The following is a 26,194-nucleotide window of genomic DNA, read 5'->3' as shown; positions in this document are numbered from 1 at the left end:
CTGCCATTTTCTTTGCTTTTCATGTTACTCCCCTGATCATAACCTTTCATGATTATAACCTTGACCACATAGATTCACAACTGATAATCAAATTTTCTCAAGCTATCCAGGAAGAGTTTCTGTTATATTAAAGCACCTGCAAATTTAGTGGAACAAATCCCAAGAATTTTTTTATGATAGCCTCAGGCTCAGACACCTCACTATCTGATAGTCTGATTACATCAACATAATGCACATTCATTATCATTTGTTCAATATGACTAACATCAGGTATGCCGTCCAGAATAATTAAGTAGTATTCGGCTGAGTTTGCATGTGCTAAAACTCTGTTTTATAGCACCTGTTAGAAGCTGTATAAGCTTGTTTTGGATATCTTATCCTAGGTAGTGAACCACTGTTTCTTGATCTTTAACTCTGTGTAAATTTTCATTCATTAGATCTAAAAGGACTAGTTTCCCTGCCTGAGCTGGCAGAACTGGTCTGGGAGGCAATACTGAGGACTTTGGAGGGACTTTAATATCCATGCGAATGTGATTGGTTCTGGGGCGGCTCAGGACTTCATAGCTACCATGATGACCACGGGGCTGCCCTTAAAAGGCACCAGTCCAATGCATGTGGCAGGCCACACTCTGGACCTTGTCACCTGCTGAGATCAAGGTTTTCATCACATTTTCCCTTCCAAAGAGCTGAGGACCAATGAAGATGATCCACCCTTGGAGGCTGATGGATCCAGTGGGTCTTCAAATGGCTCTGAGGGATTTTCCAGCTGTTATGACTGGTGCTCCTGTCCATGCCTTGGCCATACTCTGGAACATCTGGATGCTTTCCTGCTTTGTGGAGCCCACTTGGCTTCCTGGTACACTCCAGAGCTTAGGGCAGCATGAAGCAACATTAATACTTGCTACATAGTGCTTGATATGGAAGAGTAAGTCACCACTTGATGTTCAGTCAACTGACAGATGAACAGTCCTTAGATAATGTTATGATTCCTCATGAAATCCCCACTCTACATTTTATTCTGTATTTTCTCACACCGTTCAGTTTCATTCCAACTCCACAATTCTATGATTCTTGTTGCAGGAGGACTTGGTGATAAAAAGCCAAACTGGTTAATGATGTTCAAATTTAGTAAATAAATATGTGTCTGTGGGAGGGGTTATAGGTCTGTTTGTTTTTTGTTATGTATTTTGTGTTCTCATTTTTTATTTTGTTGTGAACTGCCCTGTGTTCTTCAGATGAAGGCTGGTACACAAACTTAACAAACAAACAAACAAACAAAACAAATAGATGAATGATTGCCCATAGTACTATTGTAAATAAGAATCTTGAGTTAAACTTTATAAAATCTGAACTCTGTGTCTGTATGGGAAATGACACACTAGTAATGTCTTGGTAAAGGAGGATAAAATTGGAGACATGCCTATAATTCTAGTTAAATAGTACATGAAGTATCTTTGAAAACAGTGAAGTCTGAGTCAGTAGGGCATGAGAATCCCAATCTCAAGATTGTGAGTTTGAGCCCCACATTGGACGAAATATTCACACATTGCTGGGGGTAGAACTAGATGATTGTCATGATCCCTTCCAAATCTACAATTCTATGATTCTATACTAATGACAAAACGGTTTTGTTTTTGTTTGTTTTTTAAAAAATGCAACATTTGTGAGATCAAGCATGCACTTCTTTTCAAAACTAGAGGTATTAGGAATTTTCTAGTCACATTGTTAAAGCCGATATAGTGTGTGTCCTTGGAAAATCTCTGCATTTAAATATATTCTTGCACAAGGCTATCTGTATGTGTGGTACAGCTGGCTTGTTCTTAGTCTTAAAACAAACTACCAGGAATTATTTGCATAAGGTGTACTGTGCCTTTAACATACTGGGCTTAATAGCCTATTTTGCTGTTTCCAGTGTGCTTTCTTTTCTTTCGTGGGTGACAGACCTTGAAAAAAACAGAGACTACGATTCTTTATTCAGTGGCATTTCCTCTGGATGTGGGAAACGGGGGCGCGGGGTGTGTGTGTTAAATATGCCATTTTAGTTTCTGTATGTGTATCAATATCCATGGAAAATATGGCTTTTGCAGACTTGGCAATAAAACCTAAGGTTTTCAGAAACCCCAACATCTTTTGATGAAACCAACTTTGCAGGATTTACAAACTGTTAAGTGCAAAAAGATGAAGCTAGTAATTCAGCATTTAGGTCACTGTATTTTTAAAGACATATATATCAAACTGATTTAGAAATAAACAAGTGTGATATCTAAATTTGTCTCAGCTGTTTTCTCCCTCTAAGGTAGACTGTTTTAACATTTTACACTTAAGAGTTTTAATGGTTGATTTTCATATTTGCACAACCGCTGCTGTGTGAACATTTTCCAAACTGCACTGCAGATTTTTAAAATAATATTTTTAGCTGACCAATAAGGCCACCATCCATTGCACACTCATGTGGGAGTAAATGCCATTGAATTCCTTTGGACATACTTCCAAAAAAAATACATAATCTCAAGCCGTTTCTGAATATCCTGGACATTTTCTTTCTTTTCAAAAGAATATAGCACAGTCTTTTAATCACTACCTGGATAGCTTAACCCTATGAAGAGTTGGCCATGTCCTTCACATCTGATTAGTAAAGGTAAAGGGACCCCTGACCGTTAGGTCCAGTCGTTGCCGACTCTGGGTCTGCGGCGCTCATCTCGCTTTACTGGCCGAGGGAGCCGGCGTACAGCTTCCGGGTCATGTGGCCAGCATGACTAAGCCACTTCTGGAGAACCAGAGCAGCGCACGGAAATGCTGTTTACCTTCCCGCCGGAGCGGTACCTATTTATCTACTTGCACTTTGATGTGCTTTTGAACTGCTAGGTTGGCAGGAGCAGGGACCGAGCAATGCGAGCTCACCCCATTGCGGGGATTCGAACCGCCGACCTTCTGATCAGCAAGTCCTAGGCTCTGTGGTTTAACCCACAGCGCCACCCGCGTCCCTCACATCTGATTACATGCTGTTCAAATATTGTATTTATTTCTTTAGTATACTGCTGTTTATCTGAAAATCACAGGGTGGTTAACAATAAAAAACACACACAATGAGAACACAAATTACATAATAAAACAAAAACAAACCAATAACCTATCTCCCACAAACACATTTGAAAGGCCAAAGGCCTGGTATTTAAGTAGCTTCCATGAAAGATTCTCTATCATTAAAGTCACATTCACATTTCAATATATCCTTTGGGTTTGTTTATGATGTCTGAAACATTAGGCTGGTCCTATTAAAGTCAATAGCAAAGCTGTCTTTACCTATTAACTAAGAAGTACCCTGTTTCATCCAACTATAAGTCCACCTGGTACAGTATCCAAAATAGGACACTACACATGGAAGTATTAATTTATAAAAGCTTATTGTCATGTTTGTTTACTTGACTTCCTGCAGCATCCCATACACCACTTAGGGGAGGGAACTACATAGGGGACATGTACATGTCACATGTGTATGTGGAAATGCATGAAGCTTCCAGATAATACCACTTCCGTCTTGAATGCCAGTTTGAGGAAGAATACTATATCATTGCTCACAAGGTGTGTGAAGTTTGACTGAATTGGGTTTAATGCATTTGCTTCTGCTGCCATGCAGAATGGGAAGACTTTTTCAAGAGATAAGTGCTGGATGGCAGGAAGGATGCACCAGAATGATAATGCCAGGGAATGGACCTCTCAGTAGTTTTCAGTAACACTGACCATGGTATCCTCCTGGCCCATCTTCTGGGGCTGAGCTTAGGCACAGCATAATGGTGATTCCAATCCTTTTGGAGCAATATTCCCAAAAGGACGTGTGCACAGATTTCTGCTCCATCACATGGCTTTTAATCTAGAGGGTGCCTCAGAACTCCATCTTTTCCCCAAACGTTTGCCTGAAAATCCAGAGATACAGGCTACAATGTCACCAGTATACAGGTTTACCTTTCATCTTCATCTACCAACCTCAGGGAGGCTGCTCGTAAATAGGGGTCAGGAGCTGTTTTTTTTTTAATTGGATTTTTACTGAACTAGCCGAGACTAAAACCAAATAAGATTAAGGTTCTTGGTAGGAAAACCAACTGCTCTAAATGGAGCTTTGCTGCTGACTATTGATTTGGGAGGACAAATTTGCAGCTTTGAGGTTTTCCTGGACTTGGAAGTACTAGGTGCATCATAGGGTAGTACACCAGCAGAGACCATACCTAGAGAAGGGCAACCTAGTCTCTACTACTCATCCACTGCTCATCTACTGACTAGAATATTCCTGTATGTCTTCATTTGAAGGAAGTACAGAAGCTGGTACAAAATGAAATCACCTGGATTATATTGGTGACCACCCAGAGACACCACAGCAATGAAGGCTGCTGTACCTAATTGGCATGAGGGAACTGGGATTTGTCTTCCACAGAGCATTGGTAGCTTCATTGACCTCATAGATTAGATAGTGTGAGATGCATTATGCTGCCTATAGTTCCCTCCTTGAATGGACTGTGTGCAATGAGCAACGGTCAGATACTGGTTGATCCCAGGATAAGAACTAGGATGGAATTGCTTAATGGGGATGACAACAGGATGTATTCATTCTAAGTATCATCTTTCTAAAGAGTGGTACCCATGATGCGATGGGTATTTATTTGTGCCATATGTGAATAATGCGTGTCTCATGTCCTTGTTTCCATTTGGGGACAATAGCTTTTTCAAAGCTTTATGAAAATTACCAGCCTCATCCTTGGCTGCAGCAGATTTTCAAGATTTTCTTTAAGAGCACATGACATTTTGAAGAGAATCTTGGGAATTCACTGAAATTATCATATCTAATTCTGTCTTTCACTCCTCACTTCCCTCAAGAGTGTCATCTGTTTTTTTATTTTGTTCATCTCCATCAGGATTTTCATAAAAGGACAAAAGGATTTTCCTTCTCAGCTGTTTTAACTCATTATCATTTGTCAAATATTGGACATTCCAATAATCCATCTTTAATACTCTGCTTCTAATAATACTATCCATCTGTTTGGTTGATGAAGATTTTGCAAACAGGATTAGCTTAAATTGAAAACTGTTCCACAGAATTAATCCACTATATATTAATATGCCAGGGCTGTTATTTCTTAATCATAAACTCCAAAGTCTTTGGAGCTCTCATTCTGTTTTAAGATGGTATCATTTTTCTGTATCATTACATTTAAAGATTTTCTATTTGAGAGGCTTCAGAAGAGCACCTAGGTAATAACAATACATTTGGTCCTCATAAATGATTTTATACATATTGCATTCATTTGGGATGGTGAAAGCAGTCTACAAGAAAAAAAGGAATGTTGTTAAATGAGTTTTGGCATTGATTTATATAATTTATAAAAATGAGTTTCAGTTTAGGTTGGGACTGTGCTACCAATGAAAGTAAATAATAATAATAATAAAAAACAGAGGCAATGATGAATATTGTAAAAGTCATTTGATGTATGCGGGTAGGAGATATTTAGCCTGATGCAAGATGAATGCCACACTCCGTAGTCACCTTTGACTGCACTTAACCATCCAGGGGTCCTTTACCTTTTAAAATTTAGTTACACTTATAATTATGAGGTGGTCGAATGGCCTTTTATGTCGTCGTCTTCCTCCTCCTCTTCTTCTTCTTCTTCTTCTTCTTCTTCTTCTTCTTCTTCTTGGTTTAAAAGTTAATGCCACATGGAGTGGCAATAATAATAATAATAATAATAATAATAATAATAATAATAATAATAATTTATTATTTGTACCCCGCCCATCTGGCTGGGTTTCCCCAGCCACTCTGGGCGGCTTCCAACAAAGATGAAAGATACACTAAAATGTCACATATTAAAAACTTCCCTGAACAGGGCTGTCTTCAGATGTCTTCTGAATGTCATGTAGATGTTTATCACTTTGACATCTGATGGGAGGGCGTTCCACAGGGCGGGCGCCACTACCAAGAAGGCCCTCTGCCTGGTTCCCTGTAACTTGGCCTCTCGCAGTGAGGGAACCTCCAGAAGGCCCTCGGAGCTGGACCTCAGTGTCCGGGCAGAATGATGGGGGAGGAGACGCTCCTTCAGATATACTGGACCGAGGCCGTTTAGGGCTTTAAAGGAAACATCCCTGTAAACTCTGAAAATTATTTTATTATTTATTTGTATTTATTGAATTTGTATACTGCCCAATATCTGTAGATCTCAAGGTGGCTCACAACATAAAAAAATACAAAAACGCAACATACATGATAAAAAAGAACAAAAAAGCGCAATACAGTCCCCTCTCCACATCCCCTCTCTTTCAAATACATTAAAAAGGGGTATAAGATGTTAATCAGACAAAGGCCTGGTTGAAGAGGAATGTTTTTGCCTGGCACCTAATGGTTTATAATGAAGGTACTAGCTGGATCTCCCCAGGGAGAGCATTACACAATTGGGGAGCCACTCTGTCTGAGGTCTGGAGTATGTTGCCATACTCCAGACCTCAGACGGAGGAGGCATATGATATGACTGTGACAAACAAGAGTTGTGAATGTCCCCTAATGGAAATTTTGTCCCTGGAAATTGTGCTATGTGTTCATGCAGCAATATTTACAGGCAGTGATTATTATTTTAGGGGTACTCAAGGGTACGCAGTACCAGCAAGATTTGTTGTTGTTGTTGTTAAAAAGTGTGACACTTATTGTAACAACTTCATGGTAAGTACGGGCACCTATTTTTATAGGAAAAAAGCACTGTATCACAGGGAAATTCTAGCCCCATTTTGGAAGCATCTATATATTGGCAGCCTTGAAGTGCAATCCCAGTTGTTCCTTGGCAGGTAAGCTTGCATTCAATGCCTTTTACATTTGGCACCAAATGCATCCCCCTTGGAATCTGCTGCATTTTCAAGCTCCTGATCAGGAAATCTGGAGTGCAAATGATCCCTAATATGGTATCCTGCAGACCCTATAGCACAACTGCCAGGAAGTTGAAGTATCAGCCCTCAATGCTTCCCTCTGAAACCAGCCTTGAAGGTTTGAGCAAAACCACTCCCAACCCATCAAGCCAGCTCAGTAAAATATATACATGCAGAAGATCAGAAAAAGAGGTGCCAGAACTCACCAGGAACACCTTCCTCATTCTTTTAGAATGGCAATGGCACCCACCTGAGAGGTTCTGGAACTGAGTTCCTGTAAGCTCCCTCTGAAAGAAGCCCTGCTATGGATGATGGTATAAAAAGCTGCTGAGAAATTAAGCCCAGCAGGGTAATACTTCACCCTCCTCTCCTGGACAGCTAAAGCCACTTTGTTCTATTCAACCTGGACGTAGACTGAAATGGGTCCAGATTTATTTATATATAATAAGTCACTTACCTATGTATATTAATAATAACATAGATATGTATTATTTTCATGACAATAACCATTCAGAAACTGGTTGCTTTATTTCTTTTATGAATTACTTATTGGCAGACAAGCAGGCTGGGTTTGGAGCCAGCTATAGATCAATATTTTATACTGAATCATTTGATTCATAAATATCTTCACATTAAAAACAACAATAACCAGAGACTTTTGTTGGTTTTATTGATCCCCTTTCCACTTTTGATTCAATAAGTAGAAATATTTATGAGCCATATTAGAAGATCTTAATAGAGATAGCAGGCTTTTAGTACCAATTAGAGCTCTATTGTTGCATGACATGTGTGATTCCTTCATAGACACTCACACTTAATATATGAATGTCAAGGGTGCTGGGAATCTGAGCTAATATATCCACATAGCGAAAGTTGTCCACAGTTACAATCACCACACACAGGCAGCTTAGGTCCAAATAGTTTTACTGCTGCAGAAGATTATGCTTCAGTAATACACTGAAATATACATACAGCTTGTAAGCTTTTAGATACAGATACAGATATATACAAGCACGAAGTATATCTGTTGCTCCAGCAATTCAAGACGTAACACATATTCCAATTCACAGACAGACTTATTGACTGTCATTCAGCACAAGCGCCCGGACCGCTGAGCTGATGTGCCTTAATGATTTATATAGACAGCACTGGGCCATTGCCATAGCAACTGGCTTGGCTGACATTGCACCTGTAAAGAAATTTACCCCTTCTTCCATGTCTAGTTCTTCCAACAAAACATGGGACCAGCTTAGACAGATACCATTGGTACCAGGGCTATTATATTTTCACATTACAAAGAAAGGAATGTCATTTGTAATTTGAATATATAGTTTATTTACCACCCCTATTTTCCTTTTCCCCATTCTTATACTGATTTTCACTTCATTCTTAGCCTTCGGAATGAAAGACCTGAAATATTTAAATAAGAATGTAATGTCATAAGAGTTTTGGTGTTGAGTCAGCCCACTGGTACTTAGATGTGCATGACAATTCTTAGGTTCATATTTACTTAGATGCAAGTAATATGCCTTTTATAAATCAACTGGCATAACTGCATTATAGTTCACATTTCTGCTTCGGTAGGCAAAAGTTTATTTTACATCAAACTTAAAAGTTTTATTACAAGTTTCTTTTTTGGAAATTAGACTGCGGTTTGTACTTATAAATTATATGCCCCTATAATTTTGCCAACCTGTATGTGAAATGGAATTACTTGATTTCCTTTTCTAACAGTTTATTGCTGAAATGATTGAAAGAAAAGTGTATGAATGGCAGAACATGTGTGCAATTTCTCTACAAATGTGCTAAACTCTCTTTGGTTGAGTGGTTTATAATAAGAATAAATTTGATGTTTAGACATATACCATATCATAACATTGAAAATGCCTTTTGAAATTGAAATGTGTGCTAAATTACAGTGGAATAGTGGTCTTCGCCAGGAAGAGTGAACTCTAATGATATTTGTATAATACACTTTGCTGAATTCCTATTATTTTCTGGACACTGTAGGTCCTAGGCAATGAATAACCCCTACTTTTATTGAGCCACTTTCACAAGCTTTCATCACATCTTTTTAAATTTTTATTTCAGCAGGCCAGCTTACCATTGTGAGTAGAGTGCTTAGCATTGTATTCTATGTTAGCATATGTCAATTTGTGACCTCATTCTCATTTCTGAAAAGGAAGGAAACAGCAAAAAATGTTTGTGATCATATTTATTTGTGTGATATGAATTGGCTATCAGAATAGCAATGGAGTATAAATGATAAAAAAACTAGGAGTCTTATTTTTTTAAAAAAAGCAATGTATGCCTACGGTGGGATTCACTCAGCATTTGACCCCATCTGCATGTTCAAAACTTTTCCATATACTGCAGAATCATTCCTCTTACCCATAAGCTTTATTCTAGATGTTGAATCCCAAGACTGAATTGCATGAGGGGAAGAGTGTGGCTAGTCATGGCGATGCAATAGAGGAGGCAGGACCAGTGAATGGCCTCACTCTTTCTAACCCGCATGCTTCCAAGTTGGGCTATCATCACAGGAAAATAGTTTCCTGAGAATGGCTGCATATCATACTGGCAGCAACTCTTTCATATCAAAAGCCATTCTTAGTAATTATTTTTAAAGTATTTAATACTTTAAGTGAATTGGTTCATAAAAAGGGACTGTGAGAGCTAACCTGAAGCACTGGAAGAGACTAGTAATCAATTTCAGTTGATAAGATCTTTTTGAACAATGCACATGTTCCAGAATGAAATTGCTTGTCATTATCCACACTCCCCCTCCACTTACATATCTGCTGGAGCAACAGAAGGAAAACAAAAGATAAAGATAAATCAGTATAACCAGCCTACCAAGATATCTTGATGAAGCTTTTCCTTTCTTGAGGCATGGATTTTTCATCCTATAAATGGCTGACAGAGACAAGAAGTGTTCATATTATCTGAGAGTTCCTAGGCTGAATTAATCTCTGAAGTAATGTAACATAATGGCAGATGCATTACAGAGTGCTTTCATTTGATATACAAATAATAGTACTCAGATGTACCAATCACTATGGACGTTGTTAATAGTACATATTCCCTTTGTGTGGGGAAATCTGTATCGTAGACAGGAGTGTCGTTACAGAGGATGCTTTTCCTTCACTCCACCATTTTAAATCAAGAAACAGCCTCACAAAACTGCAGTTTCACTACACCTTATAAACACAATTCAATCTAATAAGAAGAAGAGCAAATCATTTCTTCCACTATTGGGACAATGTCATACAAACATAAAATTTTCTTACCTCCCAGCTCACCTCTTGAATGCATTCATTCAAGTGAAACTGAAATATAAAAATTTCTCTTCCAAGAGAAAGCTTTTTTTTATAATAGTGTGAATCAACTGACATGGTTTTGTCATATTTTCCCTGTGTTCAGCCTCTGGCCAGGCAGGTTTTTTCCTGTATACATGTATGTAGTGGAGGGGAAAGGGACTGAGAGAGAAGACAAAACTTGTATGACATCCCATCCCTAGTATCTATGGTGTAGCCTCAGGTCTCAGTAATAGGGTAAAATAATACAGATAGTTCATGGTCTGCATATTTTAATAGCATTGCTCATAGGTTGGATCATCTGTAATTGCCTACTCATGAGTAACACAAGGAAAGGACTTCTGTTAGCCTAGTTTCATTTTCAGTTATGATGGTGTAGAGATTAGTGACCTTCTTCATTCTCTAAAAAAAATGAGGTACAGGTGTAACTTCTTGGAATATAGATTTATACAGCGGATAAATAAAAAACCCATTTCTGAGTCCTAATTCATAGTGCACATTACTATCCTCACACATCTTTAGAATAGTAAATTAGTGATAATGTGAAAAGATCTCTCTTAAACACAAGTAACATTTTAAGGGAGCTTGGAAGTAAGGATTTTGTTTGGGATTTCAAACAAAAAGTGAATTATCCCTGAATTGCCTGCAGTCATCTCTAGATAAAACAATCTTAACTAATTTTATTTCTCCAAATAAATATACTTCTTAACAAGCCAGATTGCTACCCAATTCCATTTCTCCTCAATTTATAACCCACTCAGAAACATTTTGAGGCACTTGGAAAATTATCCAGAACCTATTCTAGCAACACCCCTGGGATGATTTATGCAAAAAGCTGACCAGCTTCTTCACTGGCAGATGTCTTCACAGAAATATACAAGTGATTTATTTGATTGATTGATTGATTGATTGATTGGAGTGGGACCACAAACTTGAAGTTCCAAGGGTGTCTTTGTGGGGAAAATGTAATACATGGCTGTATAAAATTAACAGTTCCTGAAATCCATTTGATTGATGTAATAAAAGTAAGGTTATAATGAATAAGTCTTAACCAATTTATGGCCTTATTGAGGCCAGCTTAACTGAAGGAATAAGTGAATTTATATTCCATGGCACCATGAACTACTGAAAGCTCTGGGGTGAGAAACTAATACATGTCAAATGTTTCCAGAGGAGAAGCTATATCATACAATATCACACAAATAAGTAAAACTCTTACTTAAGATCACTGGTGCTGGAGGAGACTCTTGAGAGTCCCATGGACTGCAAGAAGATCAAACCTATCCATTCTGAAGGAAATCAGCCCTGAGTGCTCACTGGAAGGACCGATTGTGAAGCTGAGGCTCCAATACTCTGGCCACCTCATGAGAAGACAAGACTCCCTGGAAAAGACCCTGATGTTGGGAAAGATGGAGGGCACAAGGAGAAGGGGACGACAGAGGACAAGATGGTTGGATGGTGTTCTTGAAGCTACCAGCATGAGTTTGACCAACTGCGGGAGGCAATAGAGGACAGAAGTGCCTGGCGTGCTCTGGTCCATGGGGTCACAAAGAGTCGGACACAACTAAACGACTAAACAACAACAACAACAAGATCACTGGGGAAATGGCAAGTTAAGATAAGAGGCAGTGTCTTCTTTAACAGGAGCTAACATTACATATCCAGCACACAGAATACTGGGTGTGGGGAAGAGTACTATGTGTTGCGTCCATTAAATACTTCTATTTTGTTTTCTTTAAAACATTTTAAAATCCTGTCATTTGCCAGAAAATGCCTTAGTCAACAAGAATGAAACCACAGTAAAACTATTAAAAATGGATGGTGTAGTGCCACAACCCTGCTAAGTAAATGTTAAATGGTGCGGGAAGCAGGGAATGCCAAAGAATAGAATGAATTGCAGACCCTTGGAAGAAATGCAAAATGGAATGTGAAATTGCAAGCAGACGGGGCATGTGTGTCCTAAAACTTCCCTGGGTGAGTAGGGACTGCAGAGGATCTGGCATCTTATCCCCAGGGCAGTCAGCCCCATTCACTTGTTGCTGTGGCTCTGATCCTGACTTGAAAGTTGAAGAGGGCTCGTAAATCAAGTGATTAACATCTACAGCCCCTCAACTTTAGCGTTTCTTGTGTGCTTTCTCCAGGTTGCCAATTGCCATTAATCAAGGCAAAGCCATGATTTACAAATACTTTTTGTATTTGTACCTGCACTGCTCTCAGATGTACCTGCAGACTCCTTAGTGTCTTAAGCTTCATAAATAAAAGAGGGTATGCTTTAAAGAGGAGAACTTTAGCCATGCACTAGGTTGTACATACTGTGCCGAGTGCCAAGTTCAAGTCTCAGTTATCTGATTCTACTTGATTTTGAGCATTCATTTGCTTGAGGAAATAAGAAATGTCTCTGAATTTAGATATTATTGCTTTGGAATATAAAGTAGGAATAAGTATACCTAAGTCTCACTTCTTCAGTGTCTAAAAAACAGAATAAGCACTTGAATTCTTGTAAGCTTATAAATAGAAGTAGATTATTCAGTATAAGCTATAAACATTTACTTATGCTTTCCCCTTGAAAGCTAAACACATCACCTTTTAAAAAAATTAACGGGCTACAAAGCTGAGAACACTTAAGTATTGTGATGTGATTTAAGGCTGTGCATGAAAGGTCTGCATGGCATGAGTACTAAATTGTTATTAAAATTCTGTTTCATTGAAAGGGGTCATAGATTAGATTTTACACGCTTCAGTTTCATGTACTCCAAATGTTGTGCTTCCCACCATTCAGGAACAGTACATATGATGGTAGATGACTACTGTATCAGTTTTTAGCAACAGGCCTCCACACATCCAGCAAGAAAAAGCAACAACCCTGTTTCTCTCCATCATACTGAGAGAAAGTAAGCCTCAAAACTTTAGTCTGTTAACCTCATAATGGTATGTACAGAAACAGTCTAGCACACATGGGACATCATTATCTCTGATAAGAGCTGCCTGGTCCAGATCCTAGGACAGGGGCAGGAAACCTTTTTATTCTCTCATGGGTAATCTGTCAGATGCTGCATACCAATGGGCAATGGGGCCAGAGGCAAAGGGGCAGAATGCAAAAGGGGTGAAATCATAGCCAAAGATTGCTGCCCTTTCTTCTTCTGCTACTTCTGCACCATTTTCTGTCTTTGCCACCTGTGCCCTAATGGAACAAAGGGTATTACTGCTTCTCAACATCAGAAATTCACTTTATATCACCCTCTTCAGATGTGTATTTGCAACTACTGCTTTCAAAAGCATTTACTATGCTTTTATATTCAGAACCTTGCTTTGCTTTCTGTACTGTGGCTGCTTAATTTGACCATTAATCTTTGGTGTCAATATTTCTCTGAAAACTGAAATATACTATAGTTACTGAATTTTCCTTTTTTTAAAATCATGGGAGTAATTTTTATAAGAGGTTGTTTAAGCATGACCTCTTCTGCCTGAATCTATGAGTCTGTCATCAATCAAACCACAATTGTGTGTGTGAATTCATCATATATCTAAATCTAATTTCAAAAATGATCCTTCATAGAGGTATTTATGATTACTCATTTGACGTTTCAGTAGCTCTCCCTAAAAGGGCAAATAAACATGAACCAGTGGCACATATTTTGTTGTTGTTGTTGTTGTTGTTGTTGTTGTTGTTGTTTAGTCATTTAGTCATGTCCGACTCTTCGTGACCCCATGGACCAGAGCATGCCAGGCACTTCTGTCTTCCACTGCCTCCCACAGTTTGGTCAAACTCATGCTGGTAGCTTCGAGAACACTATCCAACCATCTCGTCCTCGTGTCGTCCCCTCTCCTTGTGCCCTCAATCTTTACCAGCATCAGGGTCTTTTCCAGGGAGTCTTCTCTTCTCATGAGGTGGCCAAAGTATTAGAGCCTCAGCTTCAGGACCTGTCCTTCCAGTGAGCACTCAGGGATGATTTCCTTAAGAATGGATAGGTTTGATCTTCTTGCAGTCCATGGGACTCTCAAGAGTCTCCTCCAGCACCATAATTCAAAAGCATCAATTCTTCGGTGATCAGTCTTCTTTATGGTCCAGCTTTCACTTCCATACATCACTACTGGGAAAACCATAGCTTTTACTATATGGACCTTTGTTGGCAAGGTGATGTCTCTACTTTTTAAGATGCTGCCTAGGTTTGTTATTGCTTTTCTCGCAAGAAGCAGGCGTCTTTTAATTTCATGGCTGCTGTCACCATCTGCAGTGATCATGGAACCCAAGAAAGTAAAATCTCTCACTGCCTCCGTTTCTTCCCCTTCTATTTGCCAGGAGGTGAGGTGAGAGTGGCACATATTAGTAAAGTTAAATTGCTTCTGAAGCTGCTACTCTACATTACAAGATGTTACTGTACAATAGTTTGCCTGCTGTGGCTGTAGAGACCAATATGGGAGATAGATGTTTTATTGCAGCTGGGACAGATGAAGGCATTTAGTTGTGCTACTGCAGTTGCACAATGGCATTTCTTCTCTCTGCACTCCTCCCAGCAGTCATTCCTCCTCTGGTCACTGCTATGGATGCATGACCTGACTGTCTGCGGATACTGCAGTCATCTGCAAATGATTGGATGTTAGCATCACATTCTCCTGTACCTTTTTGGAGAGTTGAGACGCTGCTATAGCGGTCTTGCTGATATGTTTGTCCAGCTCAGTATCAGTAGAGAGATCACTGTATGTGGTGGAGCCCAGGTAGACAAAATTGTCTAAAACCTCAAGTGTGTGGTCATCAATGTCGCAAAACAAACCTATCTGAACTTACAAAGAATATCCAAGGTCAGAGAACTTTGTGCTGAAGCCAGGCATTCAAAAGTAGGGATATGGAACCTTTGGTTTTCCAGATGTTGTTGGACCCCAACTCCCAACAGTCCCAGCCAGCATGGTCAGGGTGATTGGAGATGTAGTCAAAAACATTGAGAGTGCTAGTTTTAGGAAGGCTGGATTATGCAGACTTCTACTTTGGTTTCCTTATATTTGGGCTGTTAATTCTGTTCTGCTTGGCAAACATCCATACCAGGCATGGATAATACTTGCGGTTTCTCCTAGTCCAAGAGTAGATTTCTCTAGGTCCAACTGTAGCTTGCGTTTTTACAATTTTTTTGTATAGGAGGGAGAGAAATCAATTACTTTTCATTCCTGTTCTCATGCTTCTTGTCACATTATAATATATAATTAATAAGAACTCACCTGCCTCCTGTTTGGTGTGATGTGTATCATATGAAGTTGTATATGCATCAGTTTCCTACTTTTGGATATTACATAAGAATAATGCAACATTTTATTTTTCCCTTCTCCCTACCCAAAGCTATCCTTTGGGTGAACCAGTCTGACTAGTTTAGGAAAGAATGTGAGCCTGCAAAATAGTCATTTTTCATGAATTTTTCATTTCTTCATGAAGAGGGAATTACTGAATAAGTCAAAAAGTAGTTTTCTCCCTGCTGTTTTATGTTTCATTATGACATTGCAATGCTTCCTTTTCCTATCTTGAAATACTCTAGCTGTGAAATCTAAAGTAAAATTAGCATGCCTGAAATTGTGCTTGTCTGTTAAAGAGAGTGTCTCTTGTGTGATTCACAAGATAACTTTGCAGGAATCCCAGACAGAAAAACAACACTCATTGGTGCTTTGCTAGAATGTGTTTTGAAGTACACACTTAATCAATAAAGAAATTTAGAATTGTTATTTTAAACATACTATGAATGTGTAAATCTTTTAATAAGTTCATTACTAGTATAGATTCAGTATGAAGTATTGAAGCAAATAACCAAGACTGAATTCTTGCCAGCCTTTTAACGGTAATGATTGGCTGTAGATAACCTGACTCCATCCTGCGTTTGCTAAAATTATTGGACTGAATCCAGGCATGCTCTTCCATAAATGGTAAGAGCTTCTTCCATTTGTGGAACAGACTTCTATCCAGTGGAGAACCTCATGATTTGATGGCTAAATAACGAGAAAGATGCAGAGGCTGAACTGAACTAGGATCACAAGGCTGAAACACAACTATTCCCCTTCCTGTACATCCATGAAAAGTGTATGAATTAAAGACCAGATTGACATAGTTAACAACACAGCAGACCATCCAGTGACACCACCCATCTATTCAGTACAGAGTAGATGGAGAAAACCCCCAAACTAGGTAGATTACCCCAAAATGCCTGCTTGTCCCCTAAGCCAGAGGTTTTCAACCTTTTTAGGTCCATGGCTCCCTTGACCAACTACATTCTTTCTATGGCACCCCTGGAGGACTCAGGAACCCAGCTCTGTCACCCCTTGCCTGCAGAGCTAGCAGCCTCTCACCCCTTTTCGAACACGGTCCCTTGTGGAGTGTTCCCTCAGCTTCCTCTCCTCTCCCCTCTCCTTGGGAGTCACCTGGGTCGCCGCAGCTGCTGCCCCTGGTCTCTGAGCTGCCCCCATGCCCCAAAGGGAGGGGCCTCCTCACACTGCCCCACAGGGGCCTGGGAAGCACCCCCTGGCCAGATCCAGAGGCACCATTCACCTGGGAAGCTTGTAGCCAAGGCTAATGCAACAAACAGCTGTGCAAGCCTTTGGGAGGCAGAGCCGCAAGAGGGTATCAGAGGAAGGGAGGGAAGGAAGGGAAGAGGAACAGAGGCCATTGTTGCCTGTGGAACCCCTGATAATCATTCAAGGCACCCCAGGGTGCCACAGCACACTGGTTGAAAACCACTACTCTAAGCAACCAGCAAGTCACACTGAAACAGGGAGGAAGAGCAGGTACTGGGGAGAAGAGGGCAGGGGAAGGCTGACTAGCCATTAAATAGGGCTTTGACATCACCCAGCTTCCTGTGCCACACAATGCATGTGTGAGGATGCAGAGCATCCCAGGGGAGTGTGCCTAATCAGTTGGCAGGCTGCAAATGTGCCTTGCTGGCTAGCACCAGGGTTGAACGGGTTGTGATGGAGGAGGAGGGGAAGATATGTTTTGCCAGTTCCTCTTCACCGCTAGCCCACAAACTCTCCTCCCAAAGGGACCCCCAACTTTAGAGCAGCTTTTCAGGGAACACAGGAGCGGGTAGGAAAGTGCAAAACCCATGCATAGGAAGTATGGCTCCACTCTATTGTATTATATATGGCCATTCCCCCACCAACTCAAATAACTGTCATCAGACAGTTGCCATTATAACAAAGTGTAGCAGAGTGAACAGAAGCAGGACCACTCTATCAGCTCAGCTAAAAGTCAGCAACATTTATTTATTTGTTTATAAGAATATAAAGTGCCCACTCATATAACATAACAAGGAGGTATATAGCAACATGTACAAATACAGCAAAACATAATATATGTTTTTTTAAAAAATCAAAATAATCATAAACATGACTTGCATATTTTGAAGGGGGGAAATGTAGGCAATTATATAGACCTGTCAACATAAAATGGTATTTAACACACATCTGAAATTAGCAGCAGAATGCCTGACTCATCTCTATGGATCTTCCTGAAATGTTTTCCAAAACTGTTCTTTGCTGCAAGCACTTTGTGACCAAAGATTAGCTTCCCAGGTTGCCTTTTTCCTTCTATGTCGTAGTGCCTATTCCTTTTGTGTTACGACTTTTAGATTTTAACTGTAAGAAAAGGAAATGTCTTATTATTGACATTTTTAAAGCCTCTGGGGGCCTTTTTGGTGTTTAAATAAATAAATGAAACTGAAATCTTTATATCCAGTGTAACAGTATAACTCTATTTTGATGAAATTGGTTAAATTTGAATTGGTTAAATATTGGTTACATAAGACAATTGTTGTTGAACTTAATGAGACCTCACCAGTGCATGCCCATAAATAAGCTAAATTGTGCTGTTGAATTAAGTTGTAGTACTTAGAATGAAATGTCCATTAGGTTAAAATGCTGTATATTTCTATACTGATTATGGTTTAGATTGTAATCAAGCATTGTTTCTTATTCAGATTTATTAATATTCCTTAAAATACACCAACTGCCTTTAATTGGAAATAAAAACAGAAAATATAAGGGAGAGCACTGAATGTTTAGTGCAAATATAATAAGTCATTACCTAGGAAATTAAATTTATTGCATCAATTGAATTGAATTAGTAAAGTTTCCAGTCTTGCAGGCTCCATACATTAGCTTTTGAAGGCATTTTTGACATTTTTTACTCCATGCAAAGATGAATGTTTATTTCTGTGTCCATCAACCACTAAGTGCTACACAACTGATACAACAGAAGACCTTCTACCACAAGCTTGCAGTTAATTGGATTTTGCTTCAGAAAATAAGCTTCAGTTTCCAATCAGTACTGAATGATGATTGTAGGCAAATGCGTTCCAGCTTTTTCTCACCTTCCAAGATCCATTGCTGTATACTCTCCACAATTACACCTTATTGCATTGATGATCTGTCAGTCTCACAGTTTAACATTAATTTCCTAGTCTGCTTCTGCCTTCTCAGATTTCCCCCCTTCTCAATTTATTGTCAGCTACCCATAAATGTCCTGCTAATCTGAGTGCAAAACAAACCACACCAAGAAAAATATTTACTATGCAGTCCTGTGCTCAGGAACAAGTTCTACTGAGTACAGCAGAGCTTGTTCCCACGTAAGCAGGTATAGAATTGCAGCCTTCTTTCATTCTCAAATTCTAGCAATGTGATACGGTTTAAAGTACAGCTATTTCTTTAGCTTCATCAAAAGTTTGCTAAGACAGCATTAGGTGGTCTACCAGAAAAGAACAAATATATTTACAGGCATAAGTAACTGCATTAGGAAAATAGCTGAAAATTGTCTAATTTCTCACTTTGCCTAAAAGAAAGAAAAGATTTCTGTGAAATTGCATATTTTTCAGACAATGGGTCCAACAAAAGCATTCCTCTGCCTACTTTGAATGGAAGCTGTTATTTATCTCAGTACACTTAAGAGTCATAATATTGTAGTGCTTTTCCCAGTAATGACTTCGAAAGAAAAGTTTGCAAAGGCAATCTCATACTCTATTTATTCATGTAAAAGGCATTACAGTGAAGACATGAGAAGATTACATTTCTGTAGCTTCAGTCCCCATGGGATTTGGTGGCACATTAGCTGTTCTCCATCATCAAATACTTCAGTGAGCAGAATGAAATCAGGTGTCACTCTGATGTGATTTGGCATTTTCATAAAGGATTTGTTTGTTTTCCTTTCTAAATTGGATTGTGTCACTTTATAGGTTAAACCAGAGTGGTAATAATAACTTCTCAGTATACAGCAGATATGAGAAAATTGTGTTTTGTTTCTTTTTCTTTCTTTCTTTTAAAAAACCTCTCTTTTCACTAGAGCCCAATTGTTTATTTGTTCCTAGGACCTACTGGGTTTCACATTATTCTGTGATACCTGCATACATCCTTCAGCTAACAGTTGATTGATTCACTATGTTTGGGGAAAGGTGGGGAGACGGGCCTTCATTTTGGAAGAATCCATAAAGTTTATTCAGAAAGAAGTCTCCTTTGCTAGATTAACTCTTTCTTTTTAAAAAATAATTATAGGTGGGAAAACCCACACGTTTTATTAAGATTATACTACAATTAGTCTTGCTTCAGTATATGATTGATTTACTTCTTTGTTATTTGGTGGGTTTATAGCTGCCCTTCACCCCAAAGCTTTCGAACTATTCTAATGGGGGAAAACAGCAAAAGGAAGGACTGTCAGTGACAGACTGGAAGATGTTTTGGATCTAGTAAATGCGAAGTCTGGCCATTCCCCTTAACACTCCTATCCCCATCCCTCACTACAGCCCTGTGGACAGGGGGAAAGTATGCTCTGAGGCTAGCATAATTTTTCTTTCCAGCCATTCCATCACCTTCTGGATAGCTAAGTTGGTTAGAGCATGGTGATGATAACACCACGGTTGCAGCTTTGATCCCCATACGGGACAGCTGCAGGTGGAGTAGATGAGCCTTGTGGTCCTTTACAACTCTGCAGTACTATGATTCTTCCCTGTTCTGGTCTATGCAAGACTGTCTGGGTTTGGGATTTGGCAGCTTTACTGCCACAGATTTTCCCTTTCCCACCCTCCTGTATTGTTCTGCCCATATCCTAACCAGATATCCATATCCATACCTGATCCCCTTGTTATGTTATACAAACACCATACCTTTTATTGGAGCCCTCATTCTCAAATTCATTTCTTTCCAACTCTTCCTACTTCTCTCTCTCTCTCTTTCTCTCCAAACCTCTTCTAATTGTCACCTGTTGCTATCTCTAACTCCATGTGTGGTATAAACAACAAATTATTATTATTATTATTATTATTATTATTATTATTATTATTCCACCAAACGCTGCCATTGCCAACCATTCTTTTGTTACACAGCTTCTTAGAGTGATTTTCATTACTGTTCTTGAAATAAAGGAGATGCTATAAAATATTTACACACACACATACAATTTTGGTACTGTGAAGCAGTTGAAATGTGATGAATATTTCTTACCTCATTCACAACTTTCAGTATAACCAATTGATCAAAACATTCACATCCATGTTTTCTCACATCACTTTTCACATGAATAGCAATCCTCCTTTCTTTTGTATGGATCTGACAAATCATGGTAGACTGAATTTCAGAAATCTTGAGTGTGATATAATTTATGTATTTTTTTAAAAAAGCATTTTATACTGTTGCTTTTATTGTAGCATGCTCTGCTAGAAAATATTTTTTTCCAGAGGCTTTATTTTTCTTGTCAGAATTGACTAAAGATGGTTACCAATTTACATTTAAATCACATATTGATAAATCCCCTTGAAGAGCAAGTTTGATGTTTGTGACTATCTGCTATCACAATTATTAGGCACTAAGTTTCACTGCATGCAAAATGGAAACAAGCTGATCAGCATGACAAAAACAATACAGCTATTCAGATATGCTTGTGTCATAACGAGGGCTGGCTGTACTATGTACCAAAGGAATCCAAATTTATTCCAAGGAAGCTCAAAGTATTGTGTTTTAGAATGAATTATGTATATCAAGTACATTTGCATGGTGCTACTCACTTTGCAAATATATTCTTTCTCCATTACAAGTTCAGAAATTTAGAACAGCTGAGCTTCATATTTGTATGTGTTCAAGGATTAGAATGACAGAAGATAAAAAGAGCAGGGGAAATGGATGGCAGGGCATTTGGAGATAAGGTTACATAAAAGGGTTGTAGAAGCAGGGCTGCAAGGAATAGTAATTGTTAGGAAGGAGCATGGAGCTGTGCATGACTATTAGTCTCTCTCCAGCCCATAATCAATGGTTCTGAGCCTTCCGATAGCACGTCAATACATTCTCACAGCATTGTTTGTGACTTTGGGGAAATCTGTGCTCTGGGATATAATGTATGAAAATGGGAGGTTACAAAAATGTTAGTCATCATCATCATCAAACCTTTTATTGGCATCCCGTACAAACATCCAAAACAAATCAATACAGAATTACCACTTCCCCAGTGGCCCAAAACATTTGCTAAAAGAAAGGAGGCAGAGCAGTCTATTGTCACAGGAAAAAAAATGTTAGTCAATGTCTTAGTAGAAGTTATCGTTTCCTAATGGGCCTAAAACTCAGACAAAATCAACATTAAGCATCTGTTTTTCTGTTCAGCCATGCCAGGCAGCCTTGCACCACGCTGCTGTGTTCAAGAAGCAATGTATGACCTTAAGCCTCTCTGAATCCTGATGCTATTTCTCAGCAGCAATTTGCATGAAGGAAGTGGTTGAAATAAGTGGTAGCACTTATGCAAATTGTCATTGGGAAATTATGTTTGCATTCCAGGTCAGACATTATTTTGTATTCTTTTTGGAGTTCAAAGCACTCAAACGTAACACTGCAAGTGCTGTAATGTGTGCCAGCAGCCGCAAGGGGGAGTTTCTGCTTGTTTTTTTTTTTTTCCATTTGTCCCTTCTAGAATTCTGGAGGTTCAGTAGAATACGGTTGTTGAGATTGCCCTAAATTAATATTTTTTTTTCTGTTACTGAAAAAGACTCTGTATTCCAGAGTTAAAAATATTACAATATGCCTGGTGCCCATAGTATTGTATGAAAGCTTCACATTGACATTGACCATTATGAACTCATTTTCTAATCTATTGATTTATTGATATTTGTTTGCCCCACACATGGAATGAAGAATTGATAGTAAATGTTTTGGTAGAAAGAAAACTCTCACCAGTCGTGAAAACAAATGCAGGCAGGTAAAACCTAGACATTGGCAAATCTGCCTGCCTGCATTTAGGGCCAAACCTCCACAGATAAATTCCCTGGCATTACTAGAAATAAAAAGGCATCTTCCCATAAAGGGAAGCCATTAATGTGTTACCTGGCAGCTGCCTCTGCCACCCAGTATTGAAGGTGGCAGTGTGAGGGGCGGGGGCTGCAGACAGTATGGAGAACCAAATAAAATCACCTCTTTTCCTGTTCCACTAATGGTAGCCTCTACTAAATCAAAGATCCTTCCATCAGCAGGACACCTTTGCATACAAACCAGTATTTTATGGTGTTTGTCCTTCCTTTATTTAGTTTCTTTATTCAGCTGGGGATTAATAAAAAAACTTTAATGATAGTGAAATGGTAATTAACATGTATTTGGAAAACATAAACTGTAAACTTTATATTAATTTCCTAAGATGCATCTCAAACCTTTTTCTCTATACTGTACACACATCTCGTCAGCATAATCTGTGTTATTTTGCTTCAGGTTGTTTCTTCAGAGAATAAATCATCGCAAAAACAAAGATAATACTTGGTGATATAGCGTGGTTTATGAAATTTAATATCCTTGTTGGACTAAATCCCTTTTCCAGCATAAATTCCAGTATAAGGACGCTTCAATAAAATTCAGCTCCTTAGATTTTTATTGACTTTCAAGTATCATCTTGGATTACATTAAATTATGAAATTCAGATTTCTCTAAGAAAAGTAGCATATGGAACTGAACCTTGATTTCCAAGTATGCATTCTAGCTGTTGTTAGTAATAGAATTGGATTGAAGTTGGGATTATAAATGGTCCAGATATATAAGCAGGTTAATTTTGCCATTATATTAGGTGTGAAGACCTCCAACATTTCTTGTCTAGTCTAAGAATTTAAATCAGGGCATGAAAGAAAAGAACGAGGGAGAAAGAAAGTGTGAAAGCAGAGAATAGAGAAATTGAAGGTGGGCAGTTACAATACCCCTGTATAGGATTCGGCCATCCAGAAATTAGACTATAGGAACAATTATAAGCATGTTCTGAGTCAGACACAAGTCCCACTGTTCAATTTTCTAGTGTGTGTATAGTTGACCTGTGTGCATGTTTGGTGGCCTCTATGTCTTATTTCTATTATTCACCCTACCCCTTTAAGGAAAAAAAGAGAGAAATATTTTGTGCTACCAGTAATGTGTCATTTCTTATCTGTAGAAAGCAGAAGAGATATTGTTTAATGATAATATTATTGTGGGAAGTTTTCTCATGTTTCAGTGTCTAATTTTGCAACAAGAAAATTTACATTACTAATGCAAGTTAAATATAGGTGTTTGGGTTTATACAACAGGAGCTTAATGGAATTATGACTTGGATAAATCACTCCATTTCACCCTAACTCATATTGTAATTTGAAGCATTTGGTCTGGTGAGCAAAATGAAATAAGCTGTGTCCCTGTAGGCAAAATTCTGTGTAACAAAACCAAGAAAGCAATTATACATCATTATGTGGGCTTGACATTGCTGAGAAATCCCAATACCAAGCTGGTATAGAAATTGAACAGTGGAAGGTGGTAGTCCTCACACCACATCACACACACCCCAATTTAGACCTGAAGAGATTGTACATTTTGGAATCTCATAGAATAGAGTGGAAAAGTGGCTCAATATGAAGTATCTGCCTTTTTTCAAATGGTATTTAAAACTGGGTCACCCTTTCTGATTTATATTATTATTATTATTGATGTTAAAACCTAGACTACTAAACATTAAAATATCTAAGCAGTATACAGTTCAACATAGCACAAAATAAAACATAACATAAAACATGGCATGGAAAAAATCACAATGCAACATCAGTGGTACAGAAGTCCAACTTTAGAAGTCAGAAAAGTGCCAGGCACATTTATGTTGCCCCATCAGGTTCTGGCCTGTTGTCACAGTGGACACACTAGATAAGTGTTTAGGATCAGCATATTGGTTAAAGAAGTATGAACCCACATTGATTTTAAACATCCCAAAGAAAAATACATTTAGAACCCATTTATGGCTCAAAGCCTTCTAGAGTATGGTATAACTCACTTTGTTCTGGGACTGCTCATACTAACATGTCAACTATACCTTACATGACAACCTTTCAGGTGGGAAGAGATTTGAAAATCTACTGGCACCATGGACAATCTACCTGAGATTCATGCAAACTACATATTGGATAATTTTTATTTGAGCTGCCTTTGAGAAGGAATGAAACTTCATAGGAAGTGGCACTGTCAAGACAGGCTTTAGACACATACACTGTCAACTGGATTACGTAGCACAGTTGCTCGGTGCAGATGTGGTTGTAGTTATGAATAGTAAACAGAATGTATCATAATATATATTCAGTGGTCCTATATTGCTAAACATCCCTCCCCTATAGAGGTCCCCAAGATGTACAATATTTTAAATGATGTACAATTCCACTGTCTTTTAAACATTATTTTGGGTGGTTCAATAGCAGAAGTTTCTGCTTTGTCAAATACTTTAAGAAACAATGCTTGCTTTTTAGCAATATCTTATAATCTGCCATTAACTGAGTGTTAAATAGGTACCAACTCAGCATCCAACTGTTCCTGTAATCCCACTGAACGTCTGGGCATAATACAATTTAGATGCTGTTAAACACACTTCAGGTAATCAGCTCATGAACACTAACCCCAGTTAAATTAACATCCATGTTGTCTGCATTTTTTCTAATTCTATTAATTTGTAGATACTTTGGTGACAGAAACCTGGATGTAAGACGCTGCAGGCATTACATCCAACCAGAGGTAACTAGAGCTGCTGCAAAATCTGGCAAGCAGCCTTAACTCTAGCAAAAAGCAGTGGCAGCACCAAAGAGTTGCCCAGAAGAGCCACTGCCTCAGTATCAACAAGTGTGTTGTAGCTGCCAATGTTGCAAATCTGCCTCTACACCAGCAGCTATAACCACTATGATAGCCACTACTGTGCTGCTAGCAGAATCATTTGGAGGATTTGTATCCTTTTCAGTTTGATTTCCTATCTGCTTCAGGAATGGAAACAGCTTTTATCACCTTGGCAGACAATTTCATCTTTGCTGGCAACAGTCAGGGTGGAGTGCATCGCTGTTGAATCTTACAGAGCTTAAAGTGGTTCTTGATGCCATCAACAATATTTCTGAGCTACCTGGATGGGTTTGTTAATGGATGTAGCATTTTATGTTGGTTCTGATCATGCCTGGCAGGCAGGTCTAAGAAGGTGATACTGAAAAACTAATCTACAGCCCATGGCCTTTGAATTCTGGAATTCATTAGGAATCCATCTTGTCACTGTGTTGTTCAGCTGTTACATAAAACTGCTTTGTGAAGTGTAGTGGAAACCCTGAACCAGTGTCTGAGATGTAGGCTAACAAGCTGAAGCTTTACCCAGACAAGATGGAAATCCTGTTAGTAGAAAGGATTCCTGACCCAGGACATGTGTGTGACCTGCACTCGATGGGATTATACTTCTCTCACAATAGCAAATAAGTAGTTTGGAGTGTTTCTGAACTCAGTTTTGTTCCTGAATAGGCAGGTAGAAGTCATAACTAGCAGCACTTTTTCTCAGCTTCTCATTCCTGAGGAAAGGCTGGTCTTACATGTCCCTTCTCATTCCTGAGGAAAGGCTGGTCTTACATACTCTGGTTACTTCCAGTCTAGAGCTCTGAGTAGGGCTGCCTGTGAAAAATGTCCAGAAACTGTAACTGGTACAAAATGCAGAAGCTAGCTATTGACCAGATCCCGCTAGT

General features: G+C 38.8%; 1 protein-coding gene and 1 long non-coding RNA gene across 4 annotated transcripts in view; one reads left to right on the top strand and one right to left on the bottom strand.

Annotated features, from left to right (window-relative positions):
- NCAM2 (neural cell adhesion molecule 2) overlaps window positions 1–26,194 on the top strand; it is a 193,772-nt gene that overhangs the window by 20,039 nt on the left and 147,539 nt on the right. The window lies entirely within an intron of this gene.
- LOC310761490 lies at window positions 781–9,805 on the bottom strand. The gene is made up of 3 exons (XR_014547543.1): window positions 9,760–9,805; window positions 7,154–7,202; window positions 781–869 (listed from the first exon to the last, which is right to left on the bottom strand). It is a non-coding gene; the product is annotated as an uncharacterized lncRNA (long non-coding RNA).

Source organism: Podarcis filfolensis (assembly GCF_964270895.1).
Source record: "Podarcis filfolensis genome assembly, chromosome: 4".
Lineage (NCBI taxonomy): Eukaryota > Metazoa > Chordata > Lepidosauria > Squamata > Lacertidae > Podarcis > Podarcis filfolensis.
This window is presented reverse-complemented; position numbering and strand designations above follow the sequence as displayed.